At 43.0% G+C, this 22,031-nt stretch overlaps 1 long non-coding RNA gene across 1 annotated transcript in view; it reads left to right on the top strand.

Moving 5' to 3' along the window:
* Positions 1 to 22,031, top strand: part of LOC109248858 (uncharacterized) — a 41,010-nt gene that overhangs the window by 3,759 nt on the left and 15,220 nt on the right. The window contains exon 2 of the long non-coding RNA XR_008425042.1: positions 7,681 to 7,804. This is a non-coding gene — a long non-coding RNA (uncharacterized LOC109248858). The remainder of the gene's footprint in view (positions 1 to 7,680; positions 7,805 to 22,031) is intronic.

The following is a 22,031-nucleotide window of genomic DNA, read 5'->3' as shown; positions in this document are numbered from 1 at the left end:
TGCGATGAAAGTACGGTTAGGGGGCAGTGTAGGGTGAGTTTGAGTGTGTCTTGGGTTAGAGTGGCTGCTGCTGCAATGCTCTAAGGAAGGGTTGCCACCCCCTGATCGTAGGGTCCAGTTGTTTGGAAAGGTAGGCGACAGCTTGTAACTTAGGGCCACACGGTTGGGTTAGGAGACCTGTTGCAATTCCAGCCCTCTCATCTGTGTATAAGAGGAAAGGCTTTGAAACATTAGGGAGGGAAGGGACCGGTTGAGTGACTAGAGATGCGACCAGCCGTTGGAAGGCCCTTGCGACCGCTGGAGAGTGGGCCTTGGGGGGTTTCTTTGGCGGCTTTGTATAGGGGAGCTGCGTGTATAGCAAAGTTAGGGATCCAGTGTCGGAAGAAGCCTACTAGACCCAGGAAGGAGAGGATTTCGTCTGCATTGGTAGGTGAGGACAGGGTCTGGAGGGCTTGGAGGCGATCTTGGGTTAGGGCCTTGGTAGTAGGTGTGAGTGAGACTCCCAGGAATGTGACTGCATTAGTACAGATTTGGGCTTTGTGTGGGGAGACTCGATACCCCAGATTAGCCAGGAAATTTAGGATTTGGACTGTATCTTGTTTGGTGTGGTCGAAAGAGGTTCCACATAATAGAAGGTCATCTACGTACTGTAGTAGAGTACAGTGACTGGAGAGTGGGGCTTTGAGGAGATCCCTGGCCAAGGCCTGCCCAAAGAGATGGGGACTATCATGAAATCCTCAGGGAATTACCGTCCATGTGAGTTGGTTGGCAGGCCAGAGAAGTGACTGGATCTTGCCATGTGAAGGCGAAGAGGAATTGGGACTCAGGATGTAAGGGAATGGTGAAAAAGGCATCTTTGAGATCAAGCACTGTAAAATGGGTCGTGGGTGGGGGGATTTGGGAGAGGAGGGTATATGGGTTGGACACTACTGGATGGATGGGAATTACAGCTTCATTGATTATTCGGAGGTCTTGAACTAGTCTATATGAGCCATTTGGCTTTTTTACAGGCAAGATTGGGGTGTTGCAGGGGGAATGACATGGGATTCGGAGGCCCTCCTTGAGTAGGCGATCGATGATGGGCTTCAGGCCTAGTCGGTGGGTGTGGGAGATTGAGTATTGGGGTCTAGACGGGAACTGTGATGGATTTTTGAGTCTAACGAGGACGGGTTGGTGATGGGTGGCGATTGTTGGGGTGGATGTGTCCCATACGATTGGGTCCATTGGGAGGTCCAGGTGTGGGTTAAGGCTGTGGTCTGTGTCGTCCGTGATAACAGCCAGTAGGAGATGAGTCGGGGAGGGAGAGGAGCAAATAGCTGGTAAATGTATAGAGGCTCCTAATTTACTGAGGATGTCTCGGCCCAAAGGGGGAAGGGGCAGGAGGGGATGACTAGGAAGGAGTAGGAGAAGTGGAGGCCATCCAGGCAGCAGGTGAATACCGGTGTGCATGGGGGAATGGAGGGGGTGCCATTTATGCCCATGACCGAAACAGAGGATGGCGTGGTGGGGCCCGGAATAGCTTGGCAGGACGGAATAGGTAGCCCCCGTGTCCAACAGAAAGGAGATGGATTACCCGCTACCTGGAGTTTTACCCAGAGTGGGTCACCAGAGTTACTGAGTCTGGGCCTCGTTAGTCGTCATCCTCCATCTCCAGGAGTTGGAAGGCAGAGTCCATTCCGGGTGAAGCCTCGCCACGTGGAGGCATTGTGAGTCTGTCGTCCCTTGGGTTAGGACAATCGGATTTCCATTGGCCCATTTGCTGGCACAATGGGCATGGGCTGGTAGGCTTTTTGGGATGGGGACACTGACGAAACCAATGGCCTTCTTGGTCACATTTAAAACAAGGCCCCAGAGGGGGCTGTGGTCCAGACGGCTTTACTGCGGCTGGCCTCAGGGCAGCTACAAAGGCTTGGGTTTGTAATTGTACCTTTTGTTGGAGACGGGCCTGTCGCTGTTCTTGAGCTTCCTCTTGGCCATTAAAAACTTTAAAAGCCATCTTGACCAGGTCGGCCATAGGGGTTTGAGGGCCGTCTTCGGCCGTTTTTAGTTTTCTTTGAATATCAGGGGCTGATTGGGAAATAAAATAGGTGGCCAATACTGTGGCCCCGGCGGGGGTGGTAGGGTCTAGTCTGGTATATTGGGTAAGTGCCTCTGTGAGCCGGCCAAGGAAGGCTGCGGGGTTGTCATTGGGGTCCTGTATTATTTCTTGAAGTTTGTTAAAATTTACTGATTTGTTTGAGGTTGCCCTCATGCCTGCTAGTAGGCATTGGGTCATCTGGTCCCGGCGCCGGTGACCATTGCCTGCGTGTTGGTAGTTCCAGTTGGGATCCGCCGCCGGGACAGCGTCGGCTCCTATGGGCATAGTGGGGTCGGTCATGTGGGTTTGGTCTGCATGCTCTGTGGCTGCGGCCTGGATGCGCTCCCTCTCCTCAGGGGTGAGGGTAGAGGTGAGGATCACATGAATGTCATTGTGAGACTGTGGGCTTGGGCGAGGTATTGGAATTCCTTAATGTATTGGGTGGGGTCAGCCGAGAATGACCCTAGCTGCTTTTCAATGGCGGATAAGTCTTGGAGGGAGAAAGGGACTTGAACGCGAACCAGGCCTTCAGGCCCTGCCACCTCACGGAGAGGTAAGATGGCCACTGGGGTCTGTTCGCTGGGAGGGGCCTGAGCATGAGTTCGGGATGATTTGGGAGGCGAGGGCGGGATGGCTGGGGTTTGGGAGTACGGAGGGGGGCGAGGGCCTGTGGGCAGCGTGGCTAGATCCTCTAACGGGTCGGAGATCGGGGAAGTTGGTGAGGTGGGGTCATGGGGGGGTTGTGGGTGGGTGAGGAGCATGCATGCAGAGGGGCAGGAGGAACATAGGTGGGGGCGAGACCTGAGGTCCCAAAAGGCCATAACGTAGGGTATTTCTCCCCATCTTCCCAGCCGATGGCAGAAATTGTCCAGATCGGTTAAGATTTGGTATTGTAAAGACCCCTCAGGTGGCCATTGAGGATCATTATCTAATTGGTACTGAGGCCAGACTACAGTGCAAAGGCGGACGAGTCGTTTACCATGGAGTTCGCCTTGTAAGCCTAGGAGCCGGAAGTTTTTTAACAGACATTGGAGGGGGGTATGAGATCAAGGCGGTTTAGACTCGTGACTCCCCTTTGGTGTGGCAAGGCGAGGCGTCCCTCGCGTTGCGATAAGGGGCCTTTCGGCGTGCGGAGGAGAGGAGACTGACTTGCGGGACATCTCTCGTGGGTGTCAGCCGTAGTTGGAAGGGGGGAAGGAGGGGTCTGTCCTACTTACTGGCTCCTGTAGGCTCTTGAGAGTAGGGTGGTTGGCATCTGGTTGGCATCTGGCTTGGTGAGGAGGGGGAAGTTCAGCCGAGGGAGGCGAGCTACCACCTCCCTCCCGGGTTTAGGCACCAAATGTTAGTGTCAGGCATTGTGCGGGGTAAAGATAGGAGTTAGAGTCAAAAAGAATTTTTGCAGTTTAAGGCTTTATTGGGAACTAAGGTTCCGGGCGAGGTTCCGTGACTCAAGGAGGGAGTCAGGAAAGTCGCGCCAGGGTATGGTCGGGTAGGGTTTTTAAACTGTAGCAGTTCCGGGTTTAGGCTCCGGTGGGTCTTTCTCTCGTGCCATGTTGTGCTGTTGCTCCGTAATTGGTTGACCTTCAGTTCCTTCTGGAGAGCTGCTGGGGGCTTTCCCTTGAATTGTGCTGGCGCTCGGTGATTGGTTGCCCTTCAGTTTGCTCCTGCGCGCTGGCGAGAGGGCCGTCCCCTTCCTAACACTAAGCACCTGGGGACTGATATTCCGCACACAGCAGCAGTGAGTGGCTGGGGAACTAGCAGGTTCCTGTAGTGTGACCTTTGGTCTTTCATCCTTGGGGCCTTCCTTGGTTCCTGACTATTTGCCAGTCTAATTCTCCAGCCTCACATCTTCCCAGGAGCCCCCAAGATCCTGCTCATAAACTGATTTCCTTAGATGGACAGACTGATTGATGCATTATCAATGGTTTGCAAGTCAGAGTCATGGCTGAAATACACTTCCATTTGTTTTTTTTAAGTTTTATTTATTTATCTAATTCCTGCACCCAAAGGGGACTCAAACTCCTGACCTCAATCAAGAGTCACATGTTCTTTGGGCACCTGGGTGGCTCAGTCAGCTCAGTGGTTAAGCATGTGATTTTGGTTCAGGTGGTGATCTCACAGTTTGTGAGGTCGAGCCCTGCTGCGGGTGAGCACAAGTCCCACTTTGGGTAAAACACAAGCCATGAGTGAGCCTCTCTCTCTCTCTCTCTCTCTCTCTCTCTCTCTCTGCCCCTCATTCACTTGTGTTCTCTCTCTCTCTCAAACCAAAAAAAAAAAAAAAAAAGTCACATACTGTTCAGACTGAGCCAGCCAGGCATCCCTATGCTTCCATTTTTCTTCAAAACCATTTTTGTTTATATTGGTCGGGTTTAGTTTGGACCTGTAAGTCGCTCCTCCTTCTTCTGCCAGAAGAAACTCAATTGCTTCTCAGTTTCCTTTCACTTACTTCCCTCCCACATAAAGCTCTATGTCTTGCCACACCATTGGGTTAGACATGCAGCCTACACTAAAAGAAATGACCCCATTCTCCTAGACACAGATTGCTCTGACTCCAGAGGGGCCACTACCCCTTTTCTGTGACTGAGGTAGGTAGGCACAGAGAAGATATTTTGTTTTCAGAGAACAGAGGCACTAAGAATCATATTAGCCTGTTTTGCTAGTGGCTATCACTATAGCCAAGTAGAAAGAACCTGATGGAAAATTGCATCAAATCAGAGGACAGCAGAGAGAGAGAGAGAGATACAGAGAGAGAGAAGAAAGTAAGAAGTCAGAAGAGAGAAGCATTAACGTGACTTCCTTTGTACCACTCATTCACCTGCTCCAGAAATACCACCTTTGTAAACACTTAGTACATTTCCTTTTGCTTGAAGGAGTCTAGTTTAGGTTTATTTCACTTGCAGTGAGAGGAATCTTCCTTTTCTCCACATCCTGAAGCCAGCTAATGAGAGAGAAGAAAATTATCTCATAATTAATTTATATTAAGTTGTAAATTACTCATGGCTTGATGTTTCATTTACTCACCCAAGTTTAATTCAGATTTTTGAAGGTACACTGAAAAGTTGATACCCTCTTCCCATAACACTCTGTAGTATTTGCTTTTTTCTTCTTTTCCTTACTCTTCTTTTATTAACAGCGTTAATTTTTTTATTTTTAGTTTTTTAAATGTTTACTTAGTGAGAGAGAACAAGCAGGGGAGAGGCAGAGAGAGAGAGAGAGAGAGAGAGAATATGAATCCCAAGCAGGATCCATGTTGTCAGCATGGAATTCGATGTGGGGCTTGATCCCACGAACCTTGAGATCATGACCTGAGCTGAAAGCAAGAGCCAGACACTTAACTGGCTGAGTCACCCAGGTGCCCCTATTAACAGGGTTAATTTTTTAAGAGCAGTTTTAGGTTTATAGAAAATCAAGCAGAAAGTACATATTTCCCCCTGTATCCCTTCTCCGTTCCCTCAACAATTTGCCCTGTTATTAACATCTTGCATTAATGAGGTACATTTATCACAATTGATGAACCAATAGTAATAATTATTAATATAAATCCATAGTTTACATTATGGTTCACTCTTTATGACATTATGCATTCTACGGGCTTTGACAAATGCATAATGTTGTGTATCCGTCATTACAGTTCCACACAGAATATTTTCACAGCCCTCAAAATTCCCTGTGTTCCACCTGTTCATTCCTCCCCCCCCAACCCCGGTAACCACTGATAATGTTTGCTGTCTCCATTGTTTGCCTTTTCTAGAACGTCCATATAGTTGAAAGCATACAGTATGTAGTCTTTTCAGATTGGCTTTTCACTTAGTAATATGCATTAAAATTTCCTCTATGATTTCTCGTGGTCGAATAGCTCATTTCCTTTTATTGCTAAATAAAATACCATTGTCTGGATGTACCACGGTTTGTTTATCCATTCACCTACTGGAGGACATCTTGGTTACTTCCAATAATGAATAGAGCTGCTATAGATTGTATGACCTCTTTCTCTGATGGCCAGCCTGTCCTATTTTGAAAGTTGCTTTTCATTTTTCAAGAGCTACTGAGATGTCACTGGACTGACAACCTTCAAGCTCCCCAAGATAGTATAAATCATACCACACTCTCTTCCTAGCAATCCTTCCTATAGGTTTCTATAATAGCACCATCCCATTATTGGGTGGTTCCTTGGTCTCTGTATTCTTTGTCATGGTGAACTCTTTCAGGATGTCTTACTCTCTGCTGAGTTATCTAAACTCTTTTTATCTACATTTCCTTGTCTGTAAAATAAAGATGAGAGAGTTGCAAGAATTAAATAGATCAAGTAAATACATTTAGAATATATATGTATATTTAGAATATAGAGATTATGTATATATTTAGAATATATTATATATATATATATATATATTAGAATACATATATTTAGAAATAGTACCTGACACACAGTATACACTGTATACATTTTAGCTATTATTCTTTTTACTTATTTACTGAAAGGGACATTTCTTTCATTTAGTTTTTTTAATGTTTATTTATTTATTTTTGAGAGGGAACGAGAAAGAGAGAGCACTTGGGGGAGGAGCAGAGAGAGAGAGGTTTACAGAGAATCCCAAGCAGGCTCTGTGATGTCAGTACAGAGCTTGATACGGGGCTCAAGTTCATGAAACATGAGAGCATGACCTGAGCCAAAATCAAGAGTCAGATGCCCAGCTGACTGAGCCCCAGACACCCCAGAAAGTGACTTTTTTTTTGTTTTTGTTTATTTATTTATTTATTTTTTGAGAGAGAGCGCAAGTGGGAGAGTGGGCAGAGAGAGAGAGAGAGAGAGAGAGAGAGAGAGAGAGAGAGAATCCCAAGCAGGCTCCGCACTGTCAGCAGGGAGCCCCATGTGGGGCTGAATCCCAAGACAGCAAGATCATGACCTGGCCTAAACCAAGAAGCTTAGCCAACTGAGCCATCCAGGTTCCCAACTATTATTCCTTTTATTATTAGTACTAATCTGTGTGTATATAGCAATCAGCATATATATATATATATATATATATATATATATATACCATGTAATAAATAATTTTTGAATCAATAGTTTCCTCATGGCATTGATTGATATGTGACTGAACAGAACTTACAATTTAAAATGATATGATAACTGTGTCAGAGTCTTACCATCTATGCTGGTGGGGCTTCCCCACCACATTGCTCACCATTTTCATGGCCTTGGAGACTCCAGGCTAGGCTGCGTCTGTGGTGAGGGCCTGACAGGCAATGGCCAGCTGACCAGGCCCGGAATTGTTGAAAGAAGCCGGGGCTTTCTGCCACTTCCGGGTCCACAAACGATCCAGAAACTTTATATCTGGTGCTTCTGACTTGATTCATCTCTCAAGAACTGACAGAAACTCAAATAAAATAAACCCAAAAGGCTCTGGGGAGAAAACTAGAACATTAATTCCTTAATTTTCCATAAAATCTATGATTGTCTCTAGAACACTCAATACCATAGTCCTACCTCAGTCTGTGGGCTTAAAAATATCTCCCCCAGTTTGCATACAACCGGTGCCATTTGAACATGAGGATACAAAACACATCAGTGCTTCCTTCATATCCTCTTCCTGTTTCAGCAAGGAATGATTCAAGTTGAGCTGATGTCAACGTGTGCTGGGCACCCTGGGACCCAAGTCTCAAAGTGAAACCTATCCGAGTTCAGATAATCCAACCAGCTTCCAGCTTGTTTCTGCAGTGGAGGTAGGTCCATCTGCTCCGGGGGTTGTTGTGGGAATAAACAGAGAATGTATTTCAAACGTCTGGCAGAGAGCCTGCCCCAAGTTCACTTGCTTGTCCACCTGGTTGCCAGCTCAGGGAGAGCCCAGTTCCTGCTAAGTGCCCACACCCTACTCCATGGGGATTTCTACCTGAACCTCTCTTGGCTAACTTGCCTTAAGGCTTAGACATAACCAGCTTTTCAAAAGTTGAGTCAAAGATTAAGTTTTTTTTTTTAAAAGTTAAATCTCTTTGGGCCACAACAGCACTTGAGACTTAATTACTTTATAAATGAGCTTTGATTTCTCAGTTGTGACAGGCTTTCCACCCTCCCTCCTACCCACAGTTCAGTTGACTATGCCTAATTATCTTATCTTGCTAAGTCATTAAATATGCATTTGCTAAAGTCATTTCCCTTCTCTCCTCCCTCCCCCCCCCCACCCTCTCTGGAGATTTTATCCTAATTACTGATTTGCTTTCCTTCATGAGAGTATGATTAGTTGGTGAATCTTTTGTTCGCTAACGTGTCTATGTGGCGGGGTGGTCTTGTGGCTCCTTCTGTGCTGATGCTAGTCGAGTCCTTCTTCCCTTGTCTTTCCAAAGAAGAGAACTGGTAGGAAGAGAAGTCCAAAGTATACAGTTGGTCTAAACGAGCAATTTTTGGACTGGGTAAACCATTGGTGTCTTAGGCAGGGTCCCTCTATAAGTGAAGACTGAGACAAAATCTGCTGGGCAGGTAGTTTGCCTGTTGGCGGGACATGTAAACCCAGGGACAAGAGTAAGACACCAAGGTGAGGGTAAAAGGATGGAGTGAGAGGTAACGCACGGGCGTGTTGCCAAGTTCACCACTGTTTGGTGCACAGGCGTTCCAACCTACTGAGCCTGGGTCTGTGTTTCTTCATTCACTTAAAGCTTTCCTATGCGCTCTCTCCATACTAACTTCATGTGCTGCACACAGGCACATTTCTCCACCACCTTGCAAGAGTTATTAATCCTGTCCTTCTGCTCTTTTTCCTGCAGCAAATTACGGGGGCCAGGGTTGGGATGCCGTTGATAATATCTATCTTGCAAGACCCATATCAGACGTGAGGTAGACAAGTGAGAAACCAGGACCCCCAGAGAGTGCTAGGGTGCCAGAAATAGCATATCATCTCGAGAACTTTGGAGGCCTTTCCAGGTCCTTCCCTAACCTCCACGTACGTTGCAGATCATACATAAAGCGTTCCCAGGCTCAACAGGACAAGGCACATTTGGGACCGATCCCCTGCCTTCTCATTGGCTGCCCTTCCAGTAATGAAGCTTTCTCTGCTTCGAACCTGATGTTTCAGAGATTTGCTTACTGTGCATCGGACACACGAATCTGATTTCAGGGTTTGGCAACACTGTGGCATTTTCTGAGGATCTTGCCGACACAGGGCTCTGACTGTCCTCCCCGGGGCAGTAGGAGACAGCGTGCATCCATTGACTCCGGTTCCCTATCAGTCATAGGACTTGGCTCCCGGGTTGCACTTTGGGGTAGGAGGTGTATGAGTAACCTTGTAGGCAATAGAAACCTCAGGCATGTCATGCGGCAGAGCCAGAAAAGCCCAGAGCAGGAAGCAACGGGTAGATGGCGTAATCCAGGCACCGCACTGTCGGAAGTAGCGGCCTGAAGCAGCAGCCTGGAGCTGGCAGACACCTGAGTAGGAGCGAAGGGGAGCAGCGCATTAGAGATCAAACTGGGATGTGAACCATCAGCCCTTTTAATTCTCCTTCCAATCTAATTTCACAAAGGATACAGCCCTTTCTCAAACCCTGTATCTGGTGCTACTCATTTTGAACTAAAGGCTAGAAGGAAAATCAAAAGTGATTAACGACACTCTTGGTGTATCAGTTATTTCAAATAACATTGTAAAACTCTCCAAAATCATTTGAACCTGCATGCGACCATACCGCAGAACACATTTAAGAGGAGTGTTGAGGTGGGGAAGGAGGCATGGAGTCAAGTCAAGCAGCAATGAGATATCCCCACTCCCCAAAGCATTAGGAGTTTGCTTAAAGCACCTTGACACCGTCCAATGGAAGCTCGTGGCTGGTTGGAAAGCTTCTGCCGCGGATTCTGAATCCCCTTTAGAGTAGGGAGCGGGATGATTTCAAACCTGAGATGATGGAGGCACAGAGAGAATGCTGCCTTACAAACCAGAAAGTCCTGGGGGAAATGTTTTCTTCTGACAACGAAGGAGACCGTTTTCTGCTTCTGAAGTGGCTTGCTTGTGATTCAGACAGAGCATTTTTATATTTCTTTGGCGTAACAAAAGTAATTTAGAGTCTAAATTTAAATGTGCACGATTCCAGAGGGCAGGGAGTTGATTTATATACTTATCACATTGTGGCTAATCATGTATTTGAAGAACAAGAGGAAATTACACTAAGTAAAGAGGGCAAATATGTAAAGGCCAGAGTGTCTTCAGAAATCAATTACTAGACTCTGGTTAAAAGTCACATGCATGATAACTGACAGGAGAGGTTTACATTCAGATCTGTAGAGAAAACATGACCTTCACCTTCTAAGTTAATGAAAGAACACTTCGCGTTGCCCTGAGGAAAAACAACAATCCTCTAGCTCACAGAAAAGTGAGCTATTTAACTATATAAACTATAGACACGTGCTTGTAGTTTTCATCAGCTGTGATTTCTCATTCTGAGGATGTTTTCAGGAAGAGAGCCTGACCTTAGGATGCGGTAGTAGGATATTTGCCTTAGAAGAGTCAGCCTGTAACCCTTAAAAATCTTGCAAGTGCGTTACAATTTCTGGAGGAGAACAGACGCTATGGTATTTGTCTTTGCTATTTCTGCTCTGAGACAATGGGAATTTGAGCAAAGTCGATATCCCAGATGACACCGGAGAAAGAGAAAGGCAGAAGGGAGACCCAGCGAGAGAATGATTGAGTGAAGCAGGTGTGTATGGTGGAGGCAGAATGTTGGAGGTAGGACAGAAAGTAGAAAGGAACATTTGTAAGATTAGTCATCTTTATATAGTATGGGGAGTAAAGACAGAAGACAATGTGTCCAGAGAGAGATAGACAAGGTCAAGGCCTTAAGAAACAAAGGCTCTTTAGAAGTTTATTTTAGAAGCCGCACACAAGATAATGATAAGGGGGTTATGCTAAAGGCACGTTTGTATGAATGAGGGATTTAGTGGTAAGCTATAGATACGTTTGGCTATAACTCAAAAAAATGATTAAGGATAAGAAAAGAAAGTTATGACTTTCCCCTCCTGCTTCAATAATAATTGAGAAGATTCACATTTGCTGTTCTGGAATGAAGACATGGCAAAAAGTTCAGACTGAGCTTGGTAATAACAGGAAAAGATTGGGGTGTGAGAGAGAGAGAGAGAGAGAGAGAGACACGCTCTAGGAGGCTTCCACTTAAAACCAACCTGCCAACATGTTTATATATGTGATCAACTTCTTTAAATTCTTATCAAGGGGATTAAAAAGATAAATTTTAAAAATACACAATGCTTTATAATTGACTTGGGAACATCAGATGCAGATCATATAGAAGACAAATTTTAGTCAAGGAACACAAGAGAAACTTTTAGAGGTTATCAGCTTCCAGTAAGCCAATAAAATGATAAATGAATAGAAAGACCATAAACTCTCTCTTAAATACCAAGAAAAGCTGAGGCACACACAATTTATGACAGTCTCGTTGTGAAGATTGTTATAATGTAATCAGAGACCCTAACCACATTAGATGTTTCAGTATTTTAAACTATAGAAACAACAAAAAACAGCAAGGAGGATTCAGTGCATTTGATTTACCACCTGCTTGAAGCATGGATACAGATTATTAACAGGTATGATAAAGAGTAATATTTACTGAGCATTGTTCAGGTACGCAGTAATGTTGGATGCTTTAACTCATATAAGTCTTCTGACAATGCAGGGAAGTGAGACATTGTTATTTTCATTCTACAGAGGAGAAAACAGATTTAAAAGGGTTGGGAAATGTATCCTATTCAGTTTCATTCACCCCATGTTCATAGTACCTAGTCTAATGCTTGGCAAATAAAGATATTTAGTAACTATGTACTGAACAAATGAATGAATGAATGAACAGAGTAATGATGCCTACATTCACAGCTTGGACTGCCTAATGTCAAATCTTTAAAACCTCTTTATTGCTTGTAACTAACAGGACTGTGACACACAGTTTGAAATGAGAGTTTCATAATATTAATACTTGAAGCACCCACCAAGACAAATAAGTTACATCCTTTCTTGGACACTTGGATGACTAATCCAATGGGATATCTACCAAACCAATCCTAACACCTATGGAGAAAATAGGTGTTTAGCCCCTCCTTCATTTTCCAAACCAAAAATTAGTGCCTACATTCAAGATAGGCTTAAAAAATGACTAGGGGGGAAGCATAATAACAAAGTGCCTGCAAAACCCCATCCTTACAAATAAATTAAACCCCAAAGTATTCAACAATCAGGGAGTCATCAGTCTTTTTCAAAAGCGGTGGCGAGGCGGGGAGAAAAAGAAACAGTGCTTAGAGGAGTCAGGAGTGAGGACCCTTCAGAAAAATTTCAAAATATGAACTGAGAAAGAAAAAAATCAGAATTGGTGCAACATAGGTGATGTATGCCATGCTCACCACAGCAAGGAGAAGTCCTGTCCCACGTTCACTTATGTATCTTCTTCAGTTAAGCAGTCAAATTGTCTCCACTTGGTGCACCATGAGCGCACGATAATTTTATGAGGAGCCGAACACGGTATATGCATGCAAAGTGGAGGTGGAGTCAAACACGCTTGGCGGGAGACTTCACCGCTGCTCCTTGCTGGTGTCCTCTGTCCGTGATCCCCCAGGAGACAGACATCCAGCCTGGAACTCGGCGCTAAGAGAAATTGCCCGTAGTTCCCCTGGTTCAATCGTCGTTTCCTGGGTCTGATTACATCTTGCCTTGTAAAAATGTTTCAGTCAAGTGGTAAGTACAGGGAGGGGACTTCATTTCTGGCAATGAAGTAGGCTACCCATCGTCACCATCTGTCCCTGGTAAGACAAATAAAAACCCTGAATAAAATAAAGAAATCGATTTTGGCTTAAATATTTTCATTAAAGTGAATCATGCATGGAGAAAAAGTCCAGTAAGTATATAGTTAATTAGCCTAAGGGAACACATGTGGATAATAAACACCCATATCAACATAAGTAACCCCACTTGCATTTCCAAAGCCAGGCTGTGCTCCCTCTGAGCCACAAACCCTCTCTTCTTCCCTCAAGTAGACTTTAAAACCACAGATTACTTTTGCCCATTGGGAACCATGCAATGTTTGTTGTTTTCAGATCTAGCTTCTTTCACTCGACTGTGAGATTCATCCATATTATTCATGTGCAGTAGTTCATTCATTTTCATTGGGGTGTAGTATTCCATTGTGTGAATATAGAACCTAAAGATAGAATTGACTTACTGAATTGTGGAAGGACGTTTCTCTGCGGCGTTTAGATATTACAGACTATACTTCTATGAAAACTATTGTATATATTTCCCCCCATATGTACCGTTGAGTATATGCCTAGTAAGGGAATTTCTGGTTTACAGAGAATGTCTGTGATCACCTTTATAGATATCATTATGCATAAAATTCATCTTATTAAACAGCCTTGATGAATTGGCAAGAAAGTAAGGAATAGTTGGGTAACAGAGTCCTTCTTATTTCCTTCCTACTTACCTTCTTCCCTTCCTTCCTTTCTTCTATCTATCCTTTCTTAATAATTCAGCCTCAGAACCATTAGGTAGGGCATCTGAGTGAGGAGAGGGCAGTGGTAGCATCCCTGTGTGGGCTGTAGGAATCCCAAAGAAGTGAGGACAGCTTCATGGGAGAGTGAGAGTTAAGTCTGGGGGGTTGGGAGGGGTGGGAGCAGACCAGAGAGGGCTGTTGAGGAATGAGAAAGGTGTCCAGATTGGAGGAAAGTGGCCAGCCTGGTAGCAGCGGTGAGTGGACATGGGGATGGCTACGTAGGCAAGAACAGCGTTCTAGGGATATCCCAGCCTGAGAGGAGTGACAAGAGTGGCCAAATGGAGGATGGTGTGGCAATGGAAGATTGGTTACATATTATTATTAATCTAACAAATAAATCTATTCAGAATAAAGGGACCCAGGTTTTGAACTGTTGGACAAAAGACTTATAAATATGATAGGGGACATTCTAGAATGAACTCTGTGGTGTTGGACTAGAGTTGGAGATATCAGTTAAATTCATCATTTTCAATATGTAGAAATATAGAAATGTGGATGTAAGTGTGCATGTGTGTGTGTGTAAACATACATATATCCCCTAGGTTTGGCCACTGTGAATATGGATAGTTTTACTCCTTCCTTTTCAATCTGGTTGCCTTTTATTTCTTGCCTAGTTTCTCTGGCTAGGTCCTCCAATACAAAGTTGAATAGAAATGGTGGTGAGAATGGACATTTTAATTTTGTTCTTGATGTTAGGGGCAAAGCATTCTGTCTTCCACCACTAATTATGATGTTAATTGAGAGGTTTTTGAAGATGTTGTTATCAGGTTGAGAAAATTCCTATTTCTTGTTTGTTAAGTGTTTTTATCATGAAACCATATTGGATTTTGCTAAATGGTTTTTCTGCATCTATTGAGATGATTGTGTATTTTTTGGGTGCTTCACTCATTTTCTGTTTTTTTTTTTTTAATTTTATTTAAATTATTTATTTATTTTTTTAAAGACAGAGAGAGACAGAGCATGAGTGGGGGAGGGGCAGAGAGAGAGGGAGACACAGAATCCAAAGCAGGCTCCAAGCTTCGAGCTATCAGCACAGAGCCCAACATGGGGCTCAGACTCACAAACCACGAGATCATGACCTGAGCTGAAGTTGGACACTTACCCAGCTGAGCCACCCAGGTGCCCCTATTCATTTTTTAAATAAAGTCCCCATTTTCAGTCTCTTTTCTCTCCATGACTTACTTTGAGTATTTTTTGCTGTGATTTCTTCAAGTTCACTAATCTTTTCTTTTATAGTCTAAGCTTTCATTAATTCCATCTCACCTACTCGTCATCTCAGACACTGTATTATTACTTTGTCTCTCCTGGTACTTGTTTTCTCTTGGTATCAGAACAAATTACTACAGATTTGGCATTTTAAACAACACTCATTTATTACCTCAAACTTCCATTGGTCAGAAGTCCTGGCACCCCCTGATTCAGGGATTCTAAACTTTGCCTCTCTCAGCAATTTCTTACTTGACACATCTCCAAAGGCAAGGGAATTAAAAGCAAAAATGAACTATTGGGATCTTATGAAGATAAAAATCTTCTGCACTGTAAAGGAAACAACCGACAAAACTAAAAGGCAACCAACAGAATGGGAAAAGATATTTGCAAATGACATATCGGACAAAGGGCTAGTATCCAAAATCTATAAAGAATTCACCAAACTCCACACCCTAAAAACAAATAATCCAGTGAAGAAATGGGCAGAAAACATGAATGTGACACTCCTCTAAAGAAGACATCCGGTTGGCCAACAGGCACATGAAAAGATGCTCAATGTCGCTCCTCATCAGGGAAATACAAATCAAAACCACACTGAGATATCACCTCACGCCAGTCAGAGTGGCTAAAATGAACAAATCAGGAGACTATAGATGCTGGAGAGGACGTGGAGAAACGGGAACCCTCTTGCACTGTTGGTGGGAATGCAAACTGGTGCAGCCGCTCTGGAAAACAGTGTGGAGGTTCCTCAAAAAATTAAAAACAGGTCCACCCTATGACCCAGCAATAGCACTGCTAGGAATTTACCCAAAGAATATGGGAGTGCTGATGCAGAGGGGCACATGTACCCCAGTGTTTACAGGAGCACTTTCAACAATAGCCAAATTATGGAAAGAGCCTAAATGTCCATCAACTGACGAATGGACACACAAATTGTGGTTTGTATATACATTGGAATACTACTTGGCAATGAGAAAGAATGAAATCTGGCCTTTTGTAGCAACATGGATGGAACTGGAGAGTGGTATGCTAGGTGAAATAAGTCATACAGAGAAAGACAGATACCATGTTTTTTCACCCTTATGCGGATGCTGGGAAACTTAAGACCATGGGGCAGGGGAAGGAAAAAAAAAAAAGAGGGAGGGAGCCAAACCATAAGAGTCTCTTAAAAACTGAGAATAAACTGAGGGTTGATGGGGGGTTGGAGGGAGGGGGGGGTGGGTGATGGGCATCGAGGAGGGCACCTGTTGGGATGAGCATTGGGTATTGTATGATAACCAATTTGACAATAAATTTCATATTAAAATAATAAATTTTGCATCTCACACGTTGAACTCCAGGTGTTGGCAGGGATGCCTTCCTCTGCGGAGTCCCTGGGGAGGAATACACTTCCAAGCTCAGTCAGGACACAGCAGAATTTACTTCTGTGCAGCTGTAGGTTAACGTTCCTCTTTCCTTTCTGGCGATTGGCCAGGGTCATTCTCAGCTTCTGGAGGGCACTTGCATTTCCTGTCCCAGGTATTCTCTATGTTTAAAGCCAGCACTGGGGCACCCATGGGGGGCTCAGCCGGTTAAGCGTCTGACTTTGGTTCGGGTCATGATGTCCTGGTTTGAGCCCTGCATCGGGCTCTCCACTCTCGGGGAGCAGTGCACTTCAGATCCTCTGTCTCCCTCCCTCTCTCAAAAGTAAACATAGAAGAAAAATTTTAAAAGCCAGCACCACTGGTTTAAATTCTTGCCGTACTTTCAATCTCTCTAAACATTCTCTTCTGATGAGTCTCTTTTCTGCCTTCAGCCTGAGGAAATTCTTTCAGATGTTTATTTTCCTGACCTCAGGTATTTTCCTCACGGGCCTCTGTTGATCCTTACCCACTTAAAGACTGGAGGGGACCCTCCATGCATCTTCAGAGCTTTCTTTCTCTGCAGCTTTCCTCCTTCTCTGGTTCTCTTCGCACAGAACGCTAACCACCAAAGGCCCCCCTGGACTCCTGGCAACGTGTAGTTAGCTTAGACAAGGTGATGCTATTGTGTTGAGTAAGGGAAGTTAACCAGCACGATCTTAAATAGTTGATTTATATTGAGTTTGAAATGAAATATTTAAATTTTTATAAAGAATTCACTGTCACCAACGATTATATCCTTGAAGATCAGTTTGAGAAATACTGATCTAGATGAAGAAATCAAAAATCATTATTTCAGGACTGTTATGGGTTGAATTGTGTTCCTGTAACAAAAGATATGTTGGTACCCTAGCCCCCAGTACCTCATAATGTGGCCTTGTTTCGAGATGGGGCCTTTAAGGAGGTAATCAAATTAAAATGAGATCATTATAGTGGGTGGGCCCTAATCCAGAATGACAGGTGACCTTATAATAAAAAGGAAATATGGACAGGCACACAGGGAGAATGCTATGTGGAGGTTAAAGTTGCATTGACATAGTGCCATATCAAAGATCGCCAGCAACCAGGGGCAGCTGGGTGAGAGAGCCATGGGACAGGCATAGGGCATTGTCCCTCACAGCTTTAAGGGGAAGTGTGATTTCAGAATGAACTGACACGATAAATTTCTGTTTAAGCCACTCAGTTTGAAGACAAAATAAACAAACTGAACATCCAACATGTTTCTAGTTTGATACCTATAAGGATGTCAATTTTCTATACTCAATAATTTTAACACAATTATAATTAAAACTCCAATAGGCATTATTTTTTGGAACTCATGAAAATGATTTAGGTCTTAACTGAAAAGAATTAAAGCATTAGAGAAATCGAGAGTTTGGGGAAAGATAATAAATGAGGATGGGGGGCTTGCTGTATTATAGATTAAAACATTTTGAAGTTTTAGTGATTTAAACATGGTCCAAATGTAGGATTTGTTCACTTCTTACTGCGAGGAACAGAAAATTAGTTCAAACCAGCTTAAGCAGTAATGAAAATGTTAGTGTTTTCTATAAATGAAGAAACGTATGGAAGGCTTCTGATGACAGTGTAGTCTAGATGTTCATGATGGTATTAGGAACATAGCTCCATTTCTCTGTGCTTCTTCCCTCTGCCTTCCCCTTCTGTCAGCATCATTCTTGGACTGCCTTCTCTTGCAGTAGCAAAATGTCTGTCTGAACCGTGAGAGCTCAGTGCTTCTCATTCGGATGCAAGGGGATTCATAGCCAAGGGGATATATCATATCAAGTCCCATAACTATCCAATAAGAGTCCCAAGCTTCCTTCTGATGGACCATCTTTAGTCAACTACCTACCCCTGTAACAATCACAAAGTCAAGAACATGGTTACTTCATTGCTGACCATCTTTGAACTATATAGAAAGGCTCTTCTTACACAAGAATAATTGAAACTAGAACAAAAGGACACTTGAAATAGTAAGGAAGACACACAGTTGGGTAGAATTCACCAGTACAACTACTTTTTAAGGAATAATTTTTATAACAAATCCAATGACTTCAGTAAATTTAGGGCTACTTACATTTTTTAACCATTTTGTCAGTATGGTATTGTGTTTTTCAGGGATCTGTCCATTTCATTTTAGAAAAACTAAAGTGTCAAGTTTATTGTCAGATAGTTGTTGATAGTACATAACGTCCTGTGGTATCTACAGTATCCAGAGTGATATCCTTTCTTTCATTCCTGATATTAATAAATCATGCTTTTCTCTTCCCCTTTTTTTCATGCTTAAACAGTGTTGCTACGGATTTATCAACCTTTTTTTTTTTTTTTTTTTTTATCCCCTTCAAAGAACCAATTTTGGCCTCATTAATCTTTTTTTTTTTTTTTTTAATTTTATTGATTTCAGCTCACATCTTTCTTCTACTTACTTTGGGTTTAATTTCTTATTTCTATTCTAATTTCTAAATATAGAAACCTGCACAATTGATTTTAAATCTTATAAATACACAGGCATTTAAGCTATAAATGTGCCTCTACTTATTGCTTTAGCTACATCCATAAATTTTGCTATGTTCAATTTTACTTCATTCTTTTTGAAATATTTCCAACTTAACTCTTACAAGAATTTTTGTTTCAACTGGCAAAATGGCAGACAGGCCTAACAATAATGACAAATGTGCAAAAGTGGAAAAGTCCTTATAATCATGGTCCCTATTCTCTAGTTCCTAATCAGCTTTTAGCCTTTTGATTTTTATATCAGGGTTGGAAGAAACAGGGTCATCATTCCCATCTGCTCACCTTCCTTCCAACTTATGACCTTTAACAAAGGACTTGCTGATTCCTTTTTCCTTAGTGATCCCTTTATCCAGTATTACAGCCAAAAATGAAATTCAAAGCAAGTGGTCAATAATTGACTGCTTTTTGATCTTGGACCTGGATGGATTCGGGTTCCCTGGAAACCTAATATTACTTACCCTTTTAGTACTTTCTCAGAGAAACAACCGGAATCCTATAAACAGACATGAAACGAGAGGTGCCTGGGTGGCTCAGTTTGTTGAGTGTCCGACTTCGGCTCAGGTCGTGATCTCATGGTGTGTTAGAGCCCCACATCAGGCTCTGTGCTGTCACAACAGCTCAGAGCCTGGAGCCTGCTTCAGCTTCTGTGTCTCCCTCTCTCCCTTCCCCTCCTCCACTGACACTCTGTCTCAAAAACTAAACATTAAATAAATAATTAAAAAATCATGAGATAATAAACATAAAATCTAAATATTCTCTTTTACAAGCACAGAGAATAAAGTAGAAACAACTAAACTATCAGAATTACAGAGAAAATGCACCATTCTAGATTGCTCAATGAGGCAACTATTAAGAAGTTAGTTAAGGCACTGAATTGTACAATTATGAATACACTGAACTGATAAAAATTTCCCTTAGTCTTAGAAAAACTTTAGGTTTAGGAGTGGTTATCTCTTGCAAAAATCTCATTTTCTTACATTGCGCAAGTTAATGTCAAGTCCCTTGCTTTGAATCATGTTATTCAATTCTTAATCTTTGCATAAACTTTGATCCTCAGAATTCTGCCATTAATATCAGAAAAAGTAATCAAGCTTTAGCCATGTTAAATGAATTCATCAATGCAAGTTAATTTATCAAATATATATGGCTGGTAAGTTCTAGAGCTGGGGCTCAAATCCAGATCACCTGACTCTCAGGTTCGTGCTCTAACACATCACACTGAAGGCCAACGCATCATGTCCTTGTCAAATAGTCATATGACCTTAGGGGCTTCAAGATCATTAATGCAACGTTCCCTTAAACTGTAGTCAGTGAACCACTTATCACAAGTACTGTGTATTAGTGAAGACTGGATACTGATTCGAGATACAGACTCCCTGGCCTTATCAGACCTTCCAAATCAGAATATTTAGGGGCATGGCTGAGGAATCTGAAATACTTACCAATTCCCAGATGATTTATGCTCCTATACTGAGAAAATCTTTCCTAGGAAGACTGAAAAATTGCCATATAGTCTCTACTTAAATACTTCTCAGGGGAGTAACGCCTCCCCAGTTTGCCCAAATCACTGTTGGGCAAAAGTATCAAAAGGCCATCCAATGGAGTGCCTGGGTGGCTCAGTTGGGCGTCCGACTTTTCATTTCGGCTCAGGTCATGACCTCACAGTTTGTGAGATCGAGCCCCGCGTTGGGCTGTGCGCTAACAGTGCAGAGCCTGCTTGGGATTCTCTCTGCCTCTCTCTGCCCCTCTCTCTCTCTCTCTCTCTCTCTCTCTCTCTCTCTCTCTCTCTCTCTCTCAAAGAAAAACTTTTTTTAAAAGGCCATTGGAAAGAAATACCTCTATATATTACTTCTGAAAAGTGGTCATTAACTTTTGGGAACAAAAAAGGTTTCTTTTTCCTCTCACATCTTAAAGACTTGTATTTTTCAGATTTGATGAGCAGACCATCTATGCTTTCATTCAATAATTAACCGAACCATTCTCCTTGTTGGAGAACGTGAAAGTAACATAAATGTTAAGAAAACTTTGTTCTTTTTCTGTGACCTGTTAGCATGAGGCCATGTTTAACCACGCCTCGAAGCTACTTTTTCCTTGTCTTTCATTTTCGATTATTAAATATTTCAAGTGTCCAAGAATCAAACGAAAACTTACATGGTGGCCACTTGTATCAGACTCAAACCTCATGCGCATGTTCAGATTTCTTTCCTGCTACTTGCTTCTGGGGTCTCCAGCCTTTGGTTCTGCCTCAGCCTCCTGCACCAGAAAACATTTTTGGGCCCTCACAGTTCTGCTTTCTCCTTGGTCAAAGGCTGACCAACCTCTTGCTCTTGACACCTTGGGCCCTCCCACACTCGAGCTAAGCGGCCCCACTTCCTACCTGCCAGCTTCGATCCACCTGCCCACTCCAGCGCATGGGTCTGATATTCAGGGTGGGGTCTTACAGGCCAGAGGATCCAGTCCGGCAGGTGGAAGGGTACTTGATACACCTCGAGGTGAATTCTGACCGATGGGAAACAAGAGATGAGGAGAAATGACAGAGTCACTCCCTGCCCTATCTCCTTCCCTTGGACTATCGTAACATACAATTTGTTTTCACAGAATGTCATGGGAGGTCCTAGCGTGACAACCGGACACACCTGTGTGGTACCTTTTTCTCTTCGTTGCTTGTGATGGGGCACAGCCATTGCCTGCATGCATTAGTTTGCATTGCTACACACCCTTCCCTGACTCACCCTTGTTGCTTGGCTCTCCTGATAAAGCATAATCACCTCCATCCTTGCTGCAGGCTGCATTCTGGAGAACCCAGGCTACGACAATACCATGTAGTCACTAGCCAGCATAAATAATGTCGTTCCTTTCCTGACATTATGCCTAGTATACAATATAAATTATTTTTTGTGTGTAGCATTCTTCCACAGCTCATTCTAAACTTAGCCTTCATGACATTTTATATGCAGGCAGTCATTTCATGATTTATACTCTTCAAACAAAATGATAAAGAGTTTCTAGCAGTTTATCTCACTGGTGAAAAACTGCTTAAATAATTTTTTCTCTTCTGTATATATAAAAATAAAGAATAAAATGACAATCATCTGGCTATGAATTTTTATTAATTTATAATATAATATCTTGCCTAGGCTTCTGCTCTATTCATCTTTATTTTATGTGGGAGGAAGGCCCTTAGCTTGGTCCTAATATAAAAAGCTAAATAGATCTCTCCAATTTCTCTTTCTGCAAGTAAAGAATAGGACATCTTAAGATCATCCATTACTTTTCTTCGTGACATTATATCTTCC

This window comes from Panthera pardus, unplaced genomic scaffold (assembly GCF_024362965.1).
Source record: "Panthera pardus isolate Hobbes unplaced genomic scaffold, ASM2436296v1 HiC_scaffold_22, whole genome shotgun sequence".
In the NCBI taxonomy this organism is placed as follows: Eukaryota; Metazoa; Chordata; class Mammalia; order Carnivora; family Felidae; genus Panthera; species Panthera pardus.
Note: the sequence above shows the minus strand (reverse complement) of the source record. Positions and strands in the feature narration are given on the sequence as shown.